Source organism: Cervus canadensis, chromosome 11, assembly GCF_019320065.1.
Source record: "Cervus canadensis isolate Bull #8, Minnesota chromosome 11, ASM1932006v1, whole genome shotgun sequence".
NCBI lineage: Eukaryota > Metazoa > Chordata > Mammalia > Artiodactyla > Cervidae > Cervus > Cervus canadensis.
This window is the reverse complement of record NC_057396.1, coordinates 14,213,866-14,234,999: the sequence shown is the minus strand read 5'-3', so window position 1 is coordinate 14,234,999 and position 21,134 is coordinate 14,213,866. Positions and strand designations below refer to the sequence as shown.

Sequence of the window (21,134 nt, the reverse complement as noted above, 5' to 3'; positions counted from 1 at the left end):
CTCCACCCATTCATCCCTGGGTCCCCTCAACTCCTGGAGCATGATCTTTTTAAAGCTGCTAATCTAGCTATTCACTTTCCTTTTCAATATTATACCCCATTCGCTGTAATTGCCATGAATATTATCTTTTACTTAGCAATTTCCCTCACCATTGAAGAATTTTTAAGAGGCTGTTATGTCCATTCAATAATTATTATTAATTGTCACAATTCATTTGTTAAATGGGAAATATAACCAGAGAGGGAATCTATGGTACACAAGCAGAGACAACCATCAGGTTATCTTGCACAAACAGAATTGCTTAAGTTACAATAGTAATCTCAAAGAAAATCAAACAGATCAGCTAGACCCCAGGAAGGAAGAGAAAAAACAAGGAATTAAAACTGTGGAATGATCTTCATTCATTCTTTCATTCACAAAAATGAAAGCAGACAAAACTGGAATAGGAATCTGACCAGATAGAGCTAAAAGTCTTTGCTAAGTTTTCTCAGTTCATACTCATTCCCAGATGCCATGGCAAAAGGAAATCTACCTTTAATAATGGAATTACAATGATAAATAAATACACACAATGCATTATACAGTAATTTCAAGTAGGATCATACGTGATCTATCAATAGTAAGATCCACACTGAGGAAGAACACTGCACAGATGGGAGCTGAGTTTGTATCATAAATAAACATTCTATGTAGAGTTACCCTATTGCTTCTCCTTTGACTTTGGCTGAAATCAGTTATGTGTTGTTTACACATACTCATGCTTTGTTTCTTATCTATCTCATCTTATAAGGAGGGCCCAAAAATCTGACAGGAAAAGACAGGTCCCTTTGCCAGTGTCCTTTAGAATGCAAACCAGTCTATGCTGTCTATGGCTTAGTTTGCTATTCCCTGTAAGTTCTCCCCATCCAGAAGTGAGGGAATAAAACAGAGTCAGTAATATCGTTATAAAACATAGTCCAAATACATTATATATTTTTGAGAGCTTACTATAGAGTCTAAATATTGTGGGAGCCAAGTTAAGAGGTTGGTTTGACAAAGAAGTTCTTAAAATCAATGTAAAATGAGAAGTAGAAAGTTTAAGCTAAAAACAGTAGTATTTCACATATATTTTAGTTTAATAGATTTGACAGAAGCTGAGAAAGTCACCTACTAGGACAAAAACATCACTCATCTCATACTGTCATGTTACAAGACTGAACTTCAACATATGCTGCATTCACTAACAATAATGCCAGTCAGAATTGATAATAATAGCAATTTTCTGTCTAGTTCTCAAGTGTGAAAGAAAGAAAACAAGATAGATGATATTCACTGCAATTTGGCTCCTTCTCCAACTGCTCCATTGAAACTGATTTTGTAATTAGTTAATCCAGCATATCATATTTTGTCCTTATCTTACTCAACTTTGGTTGATTTTTTTCCCCTAGTTTGACAGTGTTCATCTTCTCTTCCTCCTAAATCTCTCTTCTCTCTTGGATTATAAACCATTATCTCCTGGTTTGGTTACTAGCTGTCTGAAATGCCCTTCCCTAAAACTTCTTCCTATATAAAATCCTTACATCATCACCACTATACTGTAACTAAAAAATTCTAACACAAAGTAAACTTATGTTCCTTCAATGACAATATTCAGTGTTGCTATTATTTTTTTAAATTATTAATTTCTTCCTGTTGTTCAGTCACTCAGTCGTGTCTGACTCTTTGCAGACCCATGGACTGCAGCACGCCAGGCTTCCCTGTCCTTCACCATCTCCCGGAGCTTGCTCAAACTCATGTCCATTGAGTTGGCAATGCCATCCAACCATCTCATCCTCTGTCGTCCCCTTCTCTTGCCTTCAATCTTTCCCAACATAAGGGTGTTTTCTAGCAAGTCAACTCTTCTCACTAGGTGGCCAAAGTATTGGAGCTTCAGTTTCAGCATCAGTCCTTGCAATGAGTATTTAGGGTTGATTTCCTTTAGGATTGACTGGTTTGATTTTATTAATTTAGTATTTAATTCTTATTAAATATGAAATTCAGAGTAAATAAAATTCTTATAATCTGACTACATTGCTGAACAACAAAACTCCATGCACCACTGAAAATACCCGAAGGATTTCTTCTATATTTTGAAGACTTGTATCTTAAAAGGACATAGGGTCTTCATGCACAGGTGAGAAAATGAGAATTTCTTCTAACTTGCATCTTTCATAACATTAAAAATACTCTCACAATTGTTAAGAACACAGATAAAATACAGTAAGCTTATGTCCTGTTTCCAATGCCATAGTCACCCAAAATCATCCAGAAAATAACAAGTAAGTATAATTCACCAGAGGCAACAAATTAAAAAACTACTTTGTAAGTACAGCAGTCTATGAACTTAAAATTCTTGTTGCTCTAAAAAGCTCTTCTAAACTTAAGATACAATGGTTGAGACGCAAATCATAATATTAAGGCCTACCATTGTGCTAAAGTGACTTGTATAAGTAAAGAAAAATTAAATTATTTTGAATACTATATGCAAATACTATACATAGCAATTCTATACAGACCACCATATTAAATAAACTAATAAATATTTGTGGTTTCACACTTGTTAAACTGTGCAAGCTTAGATAGGAAAAAAATTCTTACAATTTGAAGAATTAAAACTAAGGAATGATCACTTCAGCTTTTGCAAATATGCTATGATCCAATGCCCAAGATGTCCACATTAAACATCTCAAAATTTAGAAAGCAGAGAGCAAGTAGTTTAGCTCAGTGTCACATGCAAGATTCCACTCATGATTGATGCAAACCCTCTAATTACAGTAAATCACTTGAAACATAGAGATAATGCTCATCTACTCATATCACAAGAAGCTAGAACAGTTTGAAATTTGGGTATATACAAATACATTCCTTAACGAGGCAAAACTTCAATGAAACTGTTTTCACTAACAGCTAAGTTGAAAGAATATTTTTTTAAAAATTTATTTATTTGGCCGTGTAGGTCATAGTTGCAGCACACAGGATCCTTCATTGCAGCACGTGGGCTCAGCAGTTGTGGCGGGTTTAGCTACCTACCCCATGGCATGTGGGATCAAACACGCATCCCCTGCATTGCAAGGCAGATTTTTAACCACTGGACCATCAGGGAAGTTCCAAGAATGTTAAATTACTGTTAATTCATTTCTTTGAAACAATAAATAGGCTAAATCTGACATCCTTTAACTGTAAATGAAATAGTATGTTCATTCATGGCATGAATTTTCTGTTCCTCATCCAATTTCACATTGTGTACCTCTTGAGGCATACATAACTGCATACTATCACTAGTATAATGTCAAACACAGGGAGACTAAGCATTCATTCATAGAAACTAAACATTCATCTAGAATCAAGCTACAGTTGTGCCACACCAAAGGATACGAAGACAACAAGACATAGCCTTTTATCTCATGGGCCCCCACAGATAATTAAGTTACAAATGATTGAACTGTAACGGAGGCACACAGGACCTATCAGTTCAGTTCAGTTCAGTTGCTCAGTCATGTACGACTCTCTGCGACCCCATGAACTGCAGCACGCCAGGCCTCCCTGTTCATCACCAACTCCCAGAGTACACCCAAACCCATGTCTATCGAGTCGGTGATGCCATCAAACCATCTCATCCTCTGTCGTCCCCTTCTCCTCCTGCCCTCAATCTTTCCCAGAATCAGGGTCTTTTCAAATGAGTCAACTCTTCGAATCAGGTGGCCAAAGTACTGGCATTTCAGCCTCAACATGAGTCCTTCCAGTGAACACCCAGTACTGATCTCCTTTACGATGGACTGGCTGGATGTCCTTGCAGTTCAAGGGACTCCCAAGAGCCTTCTCCAACACCACAGTTCAAAAGCAGCAATTCTTCGGTGCTCAGCTATCTTTATAGTCCAACTCTTACATCCATACGTGACCACTGGAAAAACCATAGCCTTGACTAGATGGACCTTTGTTGACAAAGTAATGTCTCTGCTTTTTAATATGCTGTCTAGCTTGGTCATAACTTTCCTTCCAAGGAGTAAACATCTTTTAATTTCATGGCTGCTATCACCATCTGAAATGATTTTGGAGCCCAAAAAATAGTCAGCCACTGTTTCCACTGTTTCCCCATCTATTTGGCAAGAAGTGATGGGACTGGATGCCATGATCTTAGTTTTCTGAATGTTGAGCTTTAAGCCAACTTTTTCAGTCTCCTCTTCCACTTTCATCAAGAGGCTCTTTAGTTCTTCACTTTCTGCCATAACGTTGGTGTCATCTGCATATCTGAGGTTATTGATATTTCTCCTGGTAATCTTGATTCCGGCTTGGGCTTCATCCAGGCAAGCATTTCTCATGATGGACTCTGCATATAAAAAGTTAAATAAGCAGCGTGACAATATACAGCTGTGACGTACTCCTTTTCCTATTTGGAACCAGTCTGTTGTTCCATGTCCAGTTCTAACTGTCGCTTCTTGACATGCATACAGGTTTCTCAAGAGACAGGTCAGGTGGTCTGGTATTCCCATCTCTTTCAGAATTTTCCACAGTTTATTGTGATCCACATAGTCAACAGCTTTGGCATAGACAATAAGCAGAAATAGATGTTTTTCTGGAATTATCTTGCTTTTTTGATGATCCAGGGGATGTTGGCAATTTGATTTCTGGTTCCTCTGCCTTTTCTAAAACAAGCTTGAACATCGGGAAGTTCATGGTTCACATATTGTTGAAGCCTGGCTTGGAGAATTTTGAGCACTACTATACTAGTATGTGAGATGAGTGCAATTGTGTGGTAGTTTGAGCATTCTTTGGCACTGCCTTTCTTGGGATTCGAATGAAAACTGGCCTTTACCCCAGTCCTATGGCCACTGCTGAGTTTTCCAAATTTGCTGGCATATTGAGTACAGCACTTTCACAGCATCATCTTTCAGGATTTGAAATAGCTCAACTGGAATTCCATCACCTCCACTAGCTTTGTTCGTAGTGATGCTTCCTAAGGCCCACTTGACTCCACATTCCAGGATGTCAGGCTCTAGGTGAGTGATCACATCATCATGATTATCTGGGTCATGAAGATCTCTTTTGTATAGTTCTTCTGTGTATTCTTGCACCTCTTCTTAATATCTACTGCTTCCATTAGGTCCATACCATTTCTGTCCTTTATTGAGCCCATCTTTGCATGAAATGTTCCCTTGGTTGCTCAATTGTCTTGAAGAGATCACTAGTCTTTCCCATTCTATTGTTTTCTTCTATTTCTTTGCATTGATTGCTGAGGAAGGCTTTCTTATCTCTCCTTGCTATTCTTTGGAACTCTGCATTCATTTTTTTTGTTGTTGTTGTTGTATATATTTTTTATTGCAAAGTGTTTTTAACTGGCTTTAATAATTTGCTTTTTATTTTTTCTTTTCCCAGTTATTTTTTATTAGTTGGAGGCTAATTACTCTACAATATTGTAGTGGTTTTTGCCATACATTGACATGAATCAGCCATGGATTTACATGTGTTCCCCATCCTGAACCCCCCTCCCACCTCCCTCCCCATCCCATCCCTCTGGGTCATCCCAGTGCACCAGCCCCAAGCATTTGTCTCATGCATCCAACCTGGAATGGCGATCTGTTTCACACTTGATAATATACATATTTCGATGCTGTTCTCTCAGATCATCCCACCCTCGCCTTCTCCCATAGAGTCCAAAAGTCTGTTCTATACATCTGTGTCTCTTTTTCTGTTTTGCATATAGGGTTATCGTTACCATCTTTCTAAATTCCATATATGTGTGTTAGTATACTGAATTGGTCTTTATCTTTCTGGCTTACTTCACTCTGTATAATGGGCTCCAGCTTCATCCATCTCATTAGGACTGATTCAAATGAATTCTTTTTAAGGGCTGAGTAATATTCCATGGTGTATATGTACCACAGCTTCCTTATCCATTCATCTGCTGATGGGCATCTAGGTTGCTTCCATGTCCTGGCTATTATAAACAGTGCTGTGATGAACATTGGGGTGCACATGTCTCTTCCAGATCTGGTTTCCTTGGTGTGTATGCCCAGGAGTGGGATTGCTGGGTCATATGGCAGTTCTATTTCCAGGTTTTTAAGGAATCTCCACACTGTTCTCCATAGTGGCTGTACTAGTTTGCATTCCCAGCAACAGTGTAAGAGGGTTCCCTTTTCTCCACACCCTCTCCAGCATTTATTGCTTATAGACTTTAGGATAGCAGCCATCCTGACTGGCGTGTAATGGTACCTCATTGAGGTTTTGATTTGCATTTCTCTGATAATGAGTGACATTGAGCATCGTTTCGTGTGTTTGTTAGCCATCTGTATGTCTTCTTTAGAGAAATGTCTGTTTAGATCTTTGGCCCATTTTTTGATTGGGTCATTTATTTTTCTGGAATTGAGCTGCAGGAGTTGCTTGTATATTTTTGAGATTAATCCTTTGTCTGTTGCTTCATTTGCTATTATTTTCTCCCATTCTGAAGGCTGTCTTTTCACTCTGCATTCAAATGCGTATATCTTTCCTTTTCTCCTTTGCTTTTTGCTTCCCTTCTTTTCACAGCTATTTGTAAGGCCTCCTAAGACAGCCATTTTGCTTTTTTGCATTTCTTTTTGCTATGGAAATATGGAAAAAATGAACATCTGACTTTCTCCTCAAGTAGATAAAGTTTGACAGGCAATTTGTAGAAAAAGTAGGTGTTCAGAAGGCCAACAAGGAGGGAACAAGAACTCTAAAAGACAGACGGTAATGAAATATGAATGAAGCAGGTAGGTGGAAGAGTCCAGCATAGTCAGGGGAGGGCAAGTAGTAAGTGCGAAATGGTTGGGGAAAGGGGTAGTGGAATGAGTTGCTAATTAATTAGCTATGTAGAAGTTAGACTTCAGAGTGAAAACAGCAGAGTCAAAGATACCAAAGAAATGCTGCAAAGTCTTTAAAAGATTATATTCATTGAATTAGATAGTTCCAGTAAGAATGGAGAAATTAGTGCCAAGTGGTATGCCAAATATTTTTATAGGTTAATACTTTTAAAAACTCCCATCAAGTAGATATTTTTAATGACTCCCATTTTAAAAGTGAAGAATGCTAAGAAACTTGACCAAGTGCATACAATTGTAGGTAACAGACCCAGGTCTCAAAGTGAAGTCTGTCTAATACTAGATGATGTATAATATACTGTGATATTGTACACAATATTAAATGAGTAAAACATTTGCATGGAAGAAAAAAAATGCAGGTCTTGCTCATTGATATATCATCAATGCCTAGCATTCTGCCTGACTTCTGTTCAATCGCGAAGTTGGGTCCAACTCTTTGCAAACCCATGGACTGGAGGACACCAGGCTTCCCTGTCCTTCAACATGTCCCTGAGCTTGCTCAAACTTATGTCCATCAAGTCAGTGATGCCATCCAACCATCTCATCCTCTGTCACCTGCTTCTCCTCCTGCCCTCAGCCTTTCCCAGCATCAAGGTCTTTTCCAATGAGCTGGCTCTTCACATCAGGTAGCCAAATTACTGGAGCTTCAGCGTTAGCATCAGTCCTTTCAAAGAATATTCAGGGTTGACCTCCTTTAGGATTGACTGATTTCACCTTCTTGCAGTCTAAGGGACTCTCAAGAGTCTTCTCCAGAACCACAATTTGAAAGCATCAATTCTTCAGTGCTCAGCCTTATTTACGGTCCAATGCTCACATCCATACATAACTACTGGAAAAACCACAGCTGTGACTATATGGACTTTTGTTGGCAAAGTAGCATCTCTGTTTTTTTCATACACTGTCTAGGTTTGTCATACTTTTTCTTCCAAGGAGCAAGCGTCTTTTAATTTCATGGCTGCAGTCACCATCCATAGTGATCTGTGTATGTGCGTATGTCGTTTCAGTCATATCCAACTTAACAGTCACCTCAGTTGTGTCTGCCTCTTTGTGACCGTATGGACTATAGCCTACCAGGCTCCTCTGTCCACGGGCTTCTCCAGGCAAGAATACTGGAGTGGTTTGCCATTTCCTTCAGGGGATCTTCCCGACCCAGGGATCAAACCCATGTCTTTTATGTCTCCTGCCTTGGCAGGCAGGTTCTGACCACCAGTGCCACCTGGGAAGCCTCAAAATGATTTTTGGGGCCCAAGAAAATAATATCTGCCACTGTTTCCACTTTTTCCACATCTATTTGCCATGAAGCAATGGACTGGATGCCATGATCTTAGTTTTTTTAAGCCAGATTTTTCACTCTTCTCTTACCCCTCATCAAGAGGCTCTTTAGTTCCTCTCTGCTTTCTGCCATTATGAAGATGATACCACAACTGTATTTCAAGTCCAAGAGATTTAAACATTTTAAGGAAATAACTATCTTCTTAAACAAATTTTCCAGCTTTATTTAGATATATAACATGGTGCAAGTTTAAGGTCTACAAGGTGTTGATTTGATACACTTAAATACTGCAAAATGATTAGCACTGTACCATTAGTTTGCCCCTTTGTCATTTCATATAAGTACAATTTCTTCTTTTTGTGGTGAGAATATTTAAAATCTGCTCTTAACTTTCAATGTATAATGCAAAATTGTTAACTATAATCAAAATGCAATGCATTAGATCTCCAAAACTTAGTCATCTTCTAACTGGAACTTAGAATAGCTCCCCATTTCCCCTAGTTCCCCAGTAACCACCATTCTACTGTCTATATGAGTTTGGCTTTTTTAGATTCCACATATAAGTGACAGCTTATAGTATTCATCAAGAAAAATTATTTTACCTAGCAAGATGATAAGACATTTTTCAACTATGTTTGAGACCCAGATGACACTTTTTTAAGAATATAATTCTATTGCCATGACAATATACAAATAAATAAGTCTCTACATCCCAGAGTTTAAAAGGAAATATCATATATGTCTCAGACATGGCCAACTCTTTGCCACCCCATGGACTATACGGTCCATGGAATTCTCCAGACAAGAATACTGGAGTGGGTAGCCTTTCCCTTCTCCAGGGGATCTTCCCAGCCCAGAGATCGAACCCAGGTCTCCCGCATTGCATGCAGATTCTTTACTATCTGAGCCACCAGGGAAGCCCTATAATTAAAGACGCTTGATGCTTGCTCCTTGGAAGAAAAGCTATGACAAATCTCAACAGCATATTAAAAAGCAGAGACATTACTTTGCAACAAAGGTCCATCTACTCAAAGCTATGGTTTTTCCACTGGTCATGTATGGTTGTGAGAGTTGGACTATAAAGAAAGCTGAGCACTGAAGAATTGATGCTTTTGAACTGTGGTGCTGGAGAAGACTCTTGTGAGTCCCTTGGACTGCAAGGAGATCAAACCAGTCAATCCTAAAGGAAATTGGTCCTGAATATACACTGTAAGGACTGATGCTGAAGCTGAAACTTCAATACTTTGGCCACCAGATGCAAAGAACTGACTCATTGGAAAAGACCCTGATGCTGGGAAAAACTAAAGGTAGGAGGAGAAGGGGTCAACAGAGGATGAGACGGTTGGATGGCATCACCGATTCGATGGACATGAGTTTGAGCAAGCTCTGGGAGTGGTGATGGAGAGGGTAGCCTGGTGTGCTGCAGTCCATGATGTCTCAAAGAGTCGGACCTGACTGAGCAACTAAACTGAACTGAACTGACTATATATGTCTAAAAATAACAAAGAAAGACAAAATAAATCTCACTGCCTAAAGTGCAATTTTAAAGAAAATTGTTTTGAATCTGAGCTATCAATATAGTCTCATTTGCACCTTGGTGAGGTGGGATAAAAACTTTTAGCTTGAGTACTTAATATTAAATAAGTAAAACTGTTGGGATAATAGTAAAAAAGAAAGATTCTTACCAATGAAGGGTTAATATAAGGTTCCGAAGGGTTAGTTAAATAGAAAGTTTCTATTATTTTACGAGAATTTCTTTCTTATTGCATGTGTCGCATCTCTTTCCCTCTCCAAAGAACACAGCATATGTCATATATTTAAGTGTAGTTAAACTAAACTAAATTTTACTGTACATCTACTTAAATTCCTGAAATACAGAGATAAGAAAATCTTTTAAGTTGCAGGAAAGAACAAGCAGTTTTTATTCTCATTTGCAATTCCTGAAGCTACATGATAGTGAAATAATATATGTGGAATACTGACAGAATTTAAATCTAATGATTCATTACAGAGCCAAGATATCTGACAGAGATTCAGAAATAATTGAGAAAACACTTTAACCAAACAACAAATACAGAAGAGGTATTCTGGTAAAAGAAGATGGAAAAAGTAAAAACATCAAGGAGTAATGAACCCTGCAACACACAATCTGTCAATGACAGCTTTTTTCATTGTTGCAAATTTGTAATGTAAAATGGAAATATAGATTACTGAAATAGGGAGAAAGTGAAACAACTGACAACTACAAGGTAAATTTTATTGATAATCTGGAACTAAACAACCTCAGCAATACCCAAGATTTGGGAGGTCGCAAAGAAACAAAAGTGAAAGTTGCTCAGTTATGTCCAACTCTTTGCAACTCCATGGACTATACAGTCCATGGAATTCTCCAGGCCAGAATACTGGAGTGGGTAGCCTTTCCCTTCTCCAGGGGATCTTCCCATCCCAGAGATCGAACCCAAGTCTCCCACACTGAAGGCAGATTCTTTACCAACTGAGCTATGAGGGAAGCCTGGAAGAAACAATGGGGAAGGGGAAAAAAGAAAAAGTACTAACAAAATGCTAAAGGCCTCTTTTAATGGGATCTGGCAACTAGGAAAAAAAAAATACATTTTTAGTAGGGAAATTAGTGATATTTTGTTTCTAAAAGATGAAGAAAACACACAGATCTAACTTTAGTAACAAGAAAGGGAAAACAGACAGAACTTTCAAACTACAAAGGTGAAAAAATATATATTCAACATGATCAAAACACAAAAGTAAGGAAAATTTAAAAAGTAAAATATTAATAAATGATTATCATAAATAAAGATTGAAGAAAGGAAGCCATTATTTATGCATTTCATTAAGTATAAAAAAATGAATATGCCAATCAAATGGTAGAAATTTTCAATCCATTATATAAGAATTACATATATATAAAAAGAGAATTACATATATAAAAAATAACTTTTAAATTAGAGAAAATAAGATGATTTTAAAAAAAGATTGAAGATAAATGTTAGACAAAAATTTCAAAGAACTAAAAGAAGAAAAAAAGCAAGGGAGAAGTAGTATTAATATCAAGCAAGCTGGAATTAACATTAAAAGTGCTAATCAGGAGAGAGCCATTACACAACAGAAATCACAATTTACAAATAAGACCTAAGAAACATAAACCTGCAAAATCATAGCTAAATATATTAAGCATTAGCAATTAGGAATTGACTGCTAATGAGTATGGGATTTATGAAGTAATAAAAGATTCTAAAATTGATTGTGATATCAGCTGCACATTTATCTAAAAACCCACTTTAAATGAGTGAATTTTATTATATGTGAATGATATTTCAATATAGGTTCAATGCATTTTAAAATTTAAATTTAATCTAATGAAAAAAATCTATAAAACTATAGAGGAAATTTGAGTTGGGTTACAGTGAGAAACTTTAATATCTCACTCTCAGAATGAAATTGATCTCAGAAAAAATAGCAAAATCATAGAGAAATTAAATAAAAATAAATACAACAAAATATTCAATAAAATAAAAATTTAATAAAAATCAAATGTCATTAGTAAACTGTAACAAGCCTTTTACAGAACTAAAAGGATCAAAGATTAAAAAACAGTCATAGATAAATAAATATCAAGAACTATAAAATTGTAAAAAGTATTAGAAAAATGACATTAACATAAATCAAATTTAGTAACAAAGCCAATACGTGTACACATATGTATATGTATGTACACAGGTATGCATATTTATAATGTTTGAAGAAATTACAAAAATTGCTGAAGTACTTAGCCACAAAATTTCAATAACATAATTTTAAGTACAATTTGTAGATCACAATTTCTAATAATAATATCAATAACAATAATAAACACATTAAAAAGGTAATCAAAAATCTATTTAGAAGTGAAACACCACTCTTTCTTGAATTAAAAGAAAAAATTGAAATTATAATTTCTAGAAATGAATGAAAATGAAACTAATTCATTCAAAATTCTATGAGGCAAAACAATCACTGTACTCAAATAAAAATATGTGTCATAAATATTTTTAGCAACAAAATAAGTAAATAAAAACTTTCAATTAAGAAAACTAATATTGAGCTTAAAATTAAAAGATACTTCTCCCTTCCAACTAATAAAAAATAAAGGAAAAAAATAAATAAATGAATTTAGTTATTCAAAAAAAATTAAAAGACAAAAACTGAAATTAGTAGATTAAAACTAAATTAGGAGTGAGAAAGAAGATACAGTTCCTATTAGGGACAAATAGAGGAATCACAAAAGAACTCTACAATGTTCTGCCAACAAATGTTTAAATGTAATATAAATGGATAATTTTTTAGCAGCACATAAATGACAAAAACTGACCCAAGATGAAATGGGCAACCGGAATTTTGGATAGCCTTTAAAAATGTATAATTACAAAGTTAAATATTTTCAGGCCATAGGAAACAATTAAAACTACTCAATACTTTTTTATTTAGCCCACATAGCCTTAATGCTAAAACTTGATATAGTATACTATTCAGTATACATATACAGTATACTATACAGTATTCATATTCTCTTATGAATATTTGCTATTAATAAAATGGTAGCAAATAGAGTCTAACAATCTATAAAAGAATGATACATTACCAAGTAGTACTCATCACAAATGAAAAAGTAGTTTAATAGTAAATAAGCATAAACTATGGTATGTTTAAAACTGAGAAAATAATATTGTTTTATCAGTAGATTCTGAAAAGTCTGAAACTGAACAGTTCTAATAAAAATTTTAAGCAAAACAGGGATATAAAGAAACCACTCAAATATAATAAATGTTACCATTCAAAAATCAGAAGAACATTCCAAATAAAACCAGAAATGGGCAAATAAGCTTGTTACCACAAGTGTTCTTCAATATCATCTTGGAGATTCTAGCAGATGCTATGAGATATAAGAAACAAAATAATCTAGTTTTGCTAACAAAGAAGGTACACTTAGAAAACCTAGAAAGTCTTTTAATTTCAATGCTCTTTCTTGCATTTTTGTCCAAAAATACACAATAGAATTTTATAAGAAAAAACACCTACTAGAACTAAGTAAACACTGTAAGTAAATGAATATAAAATAAATAGAGAAAGAATCAATAGCTTTTTTTATATTAGCAGTAAAGACCAAAAAGTAGAAATGTGGAAACAGCCTATTCAAAGTAGCAATGAAAGCTGTAGAAATCATAAGAATATACTTAATAAGAAAGGCATAGAAGTTACCCTACAAAAATTATTAAAACTTAACAGAAAACAGAAACTGAACAAATAAAAAAAATTCCACATTTCATAATACAAAGACTCAACATTATAAAATTATCAATCCTCTCAAAATAAATATATGAGTTTAATGCATTTCTAATTATAGTCTCAACATGTTTTCTTATTTATACAGTAAATCTTAAAATTACTGATTTGTATAAAAGAATACCTATAGTAGCCAAAAATTCATGAACAGGACTACGAAGGAAGAATCAGATATTGGAATAAATGAAATGCACTATAATAAAAATTTTTATTTCTATAGAAACGAAGATTATTAGGTCAAAAGAAAGAATTCAAAAGCAAATCTGTGTATGTAATTTTTAACATATCACAAACTAGTATTTTAAATCAATGGAGAAAGAATGGTCAATTTACTAAATGGCATTAGCCTTCTAAAAAACTTTAAAAATTAAATACCATCACACAACACTGAAAAAGATAAAACTTTGAGACTAATTAAAAGTCTAATTTTTTTTAAATGACAATAAATATTTTAGAGGAAAATCTAGGAGGAAATACATATGCCCTAACCAAAACTGGCAAACATACACACATACACAAAGTATATACATATACTGGCAAAAGAAACCCTAAAGATATATGTGATTTTTCATGATAAAAAGTTGTTAAAACTGTCAGAATACTGTATAGAACACAATTTTATTTTAGTAAAAATATAAATGTGTGTGCACGTGTTTGTGTGTGTGTGGGTGTATGAGTGTGTGCACGTATGGTGTCTCTCCCCTGACATTCTTTTTTTGTTGTTGTTGGAGTATGATTGGTTTACAACACTGCACTAGTTTCTGTGGTACAAGGAAGTGAATCAGCTGTATGTATACACGTATGCCCTCCTTTTTCAACCTCATCCCATCCATCCAGGTCACCACAAAAGCATGCAGCTGAGTTCTCTGTTCTCTAGAGCCATGTCCCACTAGATATCTGTTTTACACATTATAGTGCATATATGTCAACCCTAAACTCCTAATTTGTCCCACCATCCCCTTACCACCATGTGTCCATATGTCTGTTCTGTATATCTGCATATCTATTTCTATCTTAGAAATAGGTTAAACCGTACAGCTTCTCTAGTTTCCACACGAGTTAAAATATGATCTTTTTTCTCTTTCTGACATATTTTACTATGTATAACAGACCCTAAGTCCATCCGCATCTCTACTAATTGCCCAACTTCATTCTTTTTATGGCTCAGTAATATTCCATTGCATATTTGTATCACTTCTTCTTTATCCATTAATCTGTTGGCAACAACTTGGGTTGTTTCCATGTCCGGTCTATTATTGTAAGCAGTGCTGCAATGACGAGTGGGGTACATGTGTCATGCTGAAATATTGTTTTCTTAGGGTATATGCCCAGTAGTGGGATTGCTGGATCAAAGAGTAGTTGTACTTTTAGTTCTTGAGAAACCTCCATGCTACTGTACATGGTATCTGTATCAATTTACATTCCCACGAACAATGGAAGAGGGTTCGCTTTTCTCCAGACCCTCTCAAGCAACTATTCTTTACAGATTTTTTTGATGATGACCATTCTGAGAGGTGCAGTAGTTTTGACTTGAATTTCTCTAATAATTACTGATGTTGAACATCTTTGCACGTGTGTATTGGCTATCTGTATTCTTTGGAGAGTTGCCACGTTAGGTCTTCAAACTATTTTTGGATTGGGATGTTTGTTTTTTGATATTGAGTTCCATGTTGTTGTTCAGACACTCAGTCATGTCTGATCCTTTGCGACTCCATGGACTGCAGCACACCAGTCTTCCCTGTCCTTCATCTTCTCCTGAGTTTGATCAGACTCATGTCCATGGAGTCAGTGATGCCATCCAACATCTGTCTTCTCCTCCTGCCTTCAATCATTTCTGGAATCAGGGTCTTTTCCAATGAGTCAACACTTTGCATCAGGTGGCCAAAGTATTGGAGCTTCAGCTTCAGCATCAATCCTTCCAATGAATATTCAGGACTAATTTCCTTTATGGTTAACTGGTTTGATCTTCTTGCAGTCCAAGGGACACTTAAGAGTCTTCTCCAACACCACAGTTCAAAAGCATCAATACTTTAGCACTCACCTTTCTTATGGTCCAACTCTCAAGTCCATACATGACTACTGAAAACACCATATCTTTGACAATATGGAGCTTTTTTGGTAACACAATGTCTCTGCTTTTTAATATGCTGCCCAGGCTTGTCATAGCTTTTCTTCAAAGCAGCAAGGGTCTTTTAATTTCAGAGCTGCAGTCACCATCTGCAGTGATTTTGGACATACTCCTTTCCAAATTTTGAACCACTTCGTTGTTCCATGAGAACGAGCAAGAAAGTTCAAAAAAAAAAAAAAAAAATCTATCTCTGCTTTATTGACTATTCCAAAGCCTTTGACTGTGTAGATCACAACAAACTGTGGAAAATTCTTAAAGAGATGGGAATACCAGACCATCTTACCTCCAGCCTCCTGAGAAATACGTATGCTGGTCAAGAAGCAACAATGAGAAATGGACATGGAACAACAGACTGGTTCCAAATTGGGAAAGGAGTATGTCAGGGCTATATATTGTCACCCTGCTTATTTAACTTCCATGCAGAGTACATTATGCAAAATGCCAGGCTGGATGAAGTACAGGTTGGAATCAAGATTGCCTGGAGAAATATCAATAACCTCAGATACACAGATGACACCACCCTTACAGCAGAAAGTGAAAAAGAACTGAAGAGCCTCTTGATGAAAGTGAAAGAGTGAAAAAGTTGGCTTAAAAGTCAACATTTAGAAAACTAAGATCATAGCATTCAGTCCTATCAGTTCATGGCAAATAGATGGGGAAACAAACGAAACGGTGACAGACTTTATTCTTTGGGGCTCCAAAATCACTGCAGTTGGTGACTGCAGCCATGAAATTCAAAGACGCTTGCTCCTTGGGAGAAAAGCTATGACCAACCAAGACAGCATATTAAAAAGCAGAGACATTACTTTACCAACAAAGGTCTGTCTAGTCAAAGCTATGGTTCTTGCAGTAGTCATGTACGGATGTAACAGTTGGACTATAAAGAAAGCTGAGCACCAAAAAATGGATGCTTTTGAACTGTGGTGTTGGAGAAGACTCTTGAGAGTCCCTTGGACTGGAAGGAGATCAAGCCAGTCAATCCTAAAGAAAATCAGTCCTGAATATTCACTGTAAGGACTGATGCTGAAGCTGAAACTCCAATACTTTGGCCACCTGATGGGAAGAAATGACTCATTGGAAAAGACCCTGTTGCTGGGAAAAATGAAGGCAGGAGGAGAAGGGGACAACAGAGGATGAGATGGTTGGATGGCATCACTGACTCGATGGACATGAGTTTGAGTAAGCTCTGGGGGTTGATGATGGACAGGGAAGCCTGGCATGCTGCAGTCCATAAGGTCGCAAAGAGTTGGACATGACTGAGTGAACTGAACTGAACTGATCTTGCAAATGCTTACACCCAAATTCCTCCAGAAAACTTTCTTTGACACTCATAAGCTGAGATGGATGCCTCCAATTCTTCGATTTCCAGAGCACTTCCTAATATTTATCACACAACAGCTGTTAGCAGCTCCACACCCTCAACCAGAGAATCTCTTTGAAAATAAACCTTATGTCCTTTTGACTATTCATTAATTTATTAAAAAAAACTTATAACACCTGCTCTGTATCAGTCTCAGTGAGCACTGAAGAAATGATGGTGTTCAGAATAGATGTGGATCTTACCCTTATTGAGCTATGTGAAAGATAGTATATCCCAGTAATTGTACACATAATCCAACAACTGTACGTAGAAATCACATCATGATAAGTGTTAGGATGATAAGGTACAGAGTGCTATGAGAGCGTATAACTGGGACCTAATATAATCACCGGGTCAAAGAAAACATCCTTTAAAACGGGACACCCCTGAAAGATACATAAAAGTCAACTAGGCAGTCAAGAAGGAAAAGAAAAGCCATTCCAGACCAAAGGAGCATGTACACAGGCATCTTGGAAGAAAAACTAAGGTGACACTTTTGAGAAACTAAACAAAGACCACAAGGTGGTCCTAATCCCTGGCGCAGCCCCTGTTTCTAGTAACTTTTTTGAATGAATAGATGAACGTATCAGTCAGTTAAACAAATAAACAAATATGGCTGTGTGTGACTGACCACATCTCTCTATGTAATACATACATATCACATAAGATATATATTATGTAATATCTGTAATGAATATAGCTGCTTGTATGGGTGCATGGGCATACATATAGTTTTTCATTGCTATTTTTCATGCCCTCCAATGTTCACTGGCAGGTGTTTTTACATAAGTGTGGGCAAGTTAAACTAAATGACTAATTTAATAGGTGTGAATGCTTCTCATTTGACAAATTCTTGTCCCTTTGCCAAACAGTCACACGTGAGAACGAAGAAATGGACAGACTCGGGACAGCACATCTACGATCACGTGGCCTTATCGGGGCTCTCTGCTATGCCTGCCATCAGAAGCTGCCCACCTGTCAGCACACTTCGCAGTGTTCCTTCCTCAGCATCCCGGCACGTTGCTGTGTGAGACACTAGGCCAAAGCCCCACAGCAGTGTGGTACAGAGTCAGAGAACGCACAGAGATGAGCTCATTAAAAGGAGCGGCAGAAGCATCTGCCTCAGCCTTGTACCCACACCTGCTCCCTGCTTCTGAAATGCACCAGCCACACTGTGAAAACATGGCAATGTCTCACAGGCTTTCAAATCTCCCCCAGAGATGTACTCTTGGCATTTCTCATGCGTGCACTTTTCACCAGTCTTTTACTTGGGGGCTAAGAATTTAAGGAAGAGAATTATCATGCAAATGCATGGATTATGATTTCTGCTAATGAAAACTGGCCCAGTTCAAATTGGAGGACAGAATGCATGACTGTGTGCTTAGACGCTCGGTCGTGTTCGACTCTTTGTGGCCCCATGGACTGTAGCCCACCAGGCTCCTCTGTCCATGGAATTCTCTAGGTGAGAATACTGGAGTGGGTAGCCATTGCCTTCTCAAGGAGATCTTCCCAACTCAAGGATCAAACTCAGGTCTCCTGCATTACAGGTGGATTCTTTACCACTGAGTCACCAGGAAAGCCCAGGAGAGCATAATTTTCACAAAGATGTATCCTAAGAGGGCTTACTCAGAGCTGTTCATCACTGTTAATGACTTTTTACTAGGCTTTTTACAAACACTAAATTGTGATTCACCCTCCTCAACTGCTCCAACAGTCTCAGGAGCTATGCCTCTATTCAGTCTGTGCAGAGAGGATTAACTTTTGGGTTTTTTTGTTTTTTTTTTTTTTTTTTTTTTTTTTTTTTTTTGAGGATTAACTTTTGGAATAAAAGTTGTGGTGTTGAAAATAAATAAAATTAACAAAAATCTGAATTTTTTACAATTTCAAACAGTTTTTTATTATCACATTTGATTTATTTACCCTGTTCCATTCACATTTTTCATTCCTAATTTCCTTTTGATCACATACATATAAGATGTTATGCTGGGTATGAAAGTAATTTAAGCCTGTGAGAAAAGTATCAATGGCATACATAGGGACTGAACCCATAACCATTGCCTCTTTTGCCTCATAGGTGAGGCCACCCTAGGAATGGTTGAAACTAGCCAAAGCAGAGCAACTGTTCATATGTGTTACTATCTTAAAGTGAATCTGACAGGAACACTGAGCTATGTTTGTCATACCACACCTGAAAATATTCCACAAATAGAGCACAGAAGAAAGCCTGAGACATTCAATAATTAATAAAATGGTAATCTTTTAAAATTGGGAGATAAGGAGACAACATACACCTGAGTTCCTCTAATACTGTAATGGAAACTACACTATTTTTCACTTAATGACTTATTTGACAAAAAGTTATGTTCTTAGGAATTCTCTTCTTTTTTTTTTTTTTTGGCCACACTGCCTAACATGCAACCAGAGGTCAACCTGAGCCCTGCTGCAGGGGAGGTGCAGGGTCCTAATTACTGGATCACCTACCTCAGTTTTGTAATACTGCTGTGTTCATTTTTCTGTGTCCTCTCCCAATTATTGTACGTACTCATACATTTATTCCCTGGAGAAGGGAACGGCAACCCACTCCAGTATTCTTGCCTGAAGAATCCCATGGACAGAAGACAGCCTGGTGGGCTACAGTCCATGGGTCGCAAAGAGTCGGACACAACTGAGCGACTTTCACTCACTCACTCACTCATACATATATTACAGTGGAATTCATAATATAATAATGTACATGAAACATTTGTGTGTTTTTTTCCTTTTGCGTCATATTTCATCTGTAGTAGATGCTGGGAGCATATGAAGCTATCAGCTCCAGGCTGAGTCTTGTGTCTGGGAACTGCTTTCAACTGAAGAGAACTGCCTGGCCCAGTGTCCATCCTTTTCCCAGGTCAGCCTGAATCCAGAAGTTAGTTTGGGAGGTGGCAAGCTCTAATACAAAGGCAAGACATCCTTGTCTCAGTGGGGGACAATTCTGAAGAGATTAGCTGAGACATTTGTTGTGATTGTGCCTTTGCAAAGCAGTTTAACTTCCCTCTCCCCCACTCTACTTTCTTCACAGGGAAATAGTCATAAAACTGCTAAGCTGCAAAGACGTGCTTTCTTGCATTAAAAAAGGATGACTAAAGGGTGGCATTATGAACCATAATGGACTATTCTCAGGTATTGAAACCTACTTTGGTTTCTCCTGTTGGGTCATTGATTCTGAGAGCACTACCCAATAGCCTTTCTGAGCATAGGTCTCCATCACAGAGCCTGTTTACTAGGGAAACAGACCTATGATAACATTATAAACATTTTCCTATGCTGAAGAATAATCTTGCCACACAGTTCTCAATGAAACAGTTGTTTAATGCTCTTATAAGCCATTTATCTTATTTTAATTGACCATTTCCTTATAGCTTGATGGTTAGTTGTTGCCAATATTTTGTCAGAATAAATAGCATTAACTGAAGAGGATGAAGACATTTTTGATGTTCACTATCTCGGACAGCAAGATCAAACCAGTCAATCCTAAAGGAAATCAACCCTGAATATTCACTGGAAGGACTGATGCTGAAACTGAAGCTCCAATACTTCAGCCACCTGATGCTAAGAGCCAACTCACTCGAAAAGACCCTGATGCTGGGAAAGATTGAAAACAAAAGGAGACGGGGGCAACAGAGGATGAGATAGGTGGATGGCATCATCGACTCAATGGACATGAGTTTGAGCAAACTCCAGGAGATGGTGAAGGACAGGGAAGCCTGGCATGCTACAGTCCATGGGGTCACAAAGAATCAGACATGACTTAGTGACTGAATAACAACTTGTTATTTTAAACTATTTCTTTAAAAAGTCAAGTGTGGGCCATTATTAAGATAATGATAAAAAGGTTTTCTATTGATATGAAAAGTGAAGTAAACTAAAGTGAAAATTGCTCAGTCATGTATGACTCTTTGCGACCCCATGGACTATACAGCTCATGGAATTCTCCAGGCCAGAATACTGGAGTGGGTAGCCTTTCCCTTCTCCAGGGGATCTTCCCAACCCAGGGATCAAAACCAGGTCTCTGGCATTACAGGCGGATTCTTTACCAGCTGAGACACAAGGGAAGCCCATTGATATTCCAGGATTTATAAATCACAGCATTCCAAACATAAATCCAATAAAAAGATAAACCACCAGACTTCTAAGGAACTCAGA

General features: G+C 37.0%; 1 protein-coding gene across 1 annotated transcript in view; it reads right to left on the bottom strand.

The window, feature by feature from the left end:
• The window catches only part of GUCY1A2 (guanylate cyclase 1 soluble subunit alpha 2), a 437,093-nt gene that overhangs the window by 286,755 nt on the left and 129,204 nt on the right, over positions 1-21,134 (bottom strand). The gene's annotated exons all lie outside the window — the stretch shown is intronic.